Below are 1,190 nucleotides of genomic sequence, written 5' to 3'. Positions count from 1 at the left end.
GAGTTCTACAGTAATTATCTCTGGGTAGTGTACTTATGAATTATTTAAAACAAACTCTTTGTTTTTGTTTTTTTTCTAGAATTAGTATAAAATATTTAAAATAAGGCAAAAATGCATGTGCTTTTAAAGGATTATAGAAGCATCATTCCTGAAAGTTTTAAAAAGCATTCAATATGATTTAAAAGTAAAAACTTTCTTAATGTGTACTTTTTTGTTTGATTATCATATGTCCTTTTAATAGTGTCAGTGGACCAAATTAATAAGTACAAACTATCTCTTCAATGATAGGTTTTTAAATGTAGATTTTAATGGTGTTTCTATTTTATTTGATGTAAAGTTATTCATTATTTTTTCAACAAATATGGAGATCTATTTTTTCAACAAGACTTGGGATCATTTATTATCTTGATTAGATACTAATTTTTCCCATGGCATATGCTCATTTGGCTTGCATTTCCGCCGTTGAACCAGTGACTGGAATTTTCCCCAGCTGTGATTTATGATCTGTTTATATACAATCTGCCAGGTTATATAGCCTATCTCAGATTTTTCCATATTAAACGTTTTAACTCTCAACAAACTACAAAATTCATCTTGAATATAAAGAATCAGAATAGTTATAAGACAAACCCATATGTTGGGTTTTTGAAACATTTTATTCTTCAGTACTTGATTCAAGTTTGTAATACATTTCTGGTTGAGGCACATTTAAAATTTGTACATCATACCAGCACACAGCTTTCTGAAAACATGAGAATCCTTAATTGAAGAATAAAAGAATTGATGTAAAAAATAATTATTTTTTTTATGGCTTTTTTCAGTTTTGACTAGAAAATCTTAATAAAATTGTATAGGCTCACTATTTCCAACCAAACCCAAAATGGAAAATGACACTACCAACTAAAAACAAGATTTTTGTAGCTTTAAAGATTCATCTTCACCTTAAATTTTATTCCTATAATAATGTTTAAATTATGCCTTTTTGTATATCGGGCTTATGTATAATACCTGTGTTATAAAAATTCTAACTGGTAGGGGCCGGCCCGGTGGCGCACTGCTACAGTGCGCCGCTTGGGAGCGTGGCGGCGCTCCCACCAAGGGTTTGGATCCCACATACAGACCAGTTTCCGCTCACTGGCTGAGCGAGGTGCGGACGTGACGCCGAGGGTTGCGATCCCATTGCCGGTCCC

Source organism: Galeopterus variegatus, unplaced genomic scaffold, assembly GCF_000696425.1.
Source record: "Galeopterus variegatus unplaced genomic scaffold, G_variegatus-3.0.2 Scaffold2265, whole genome shotgun sequence".
Taxonomy (NCBI): domain Eukaryota; kingdom Metazoa; phylum Chordata; class Mammalia; order Dermoptera; family Cynocephalidae; genus Galeopterus; species Galeopterus variegatus.
This window is presented reverse-complemented; position numbering follows the sequence as displayed.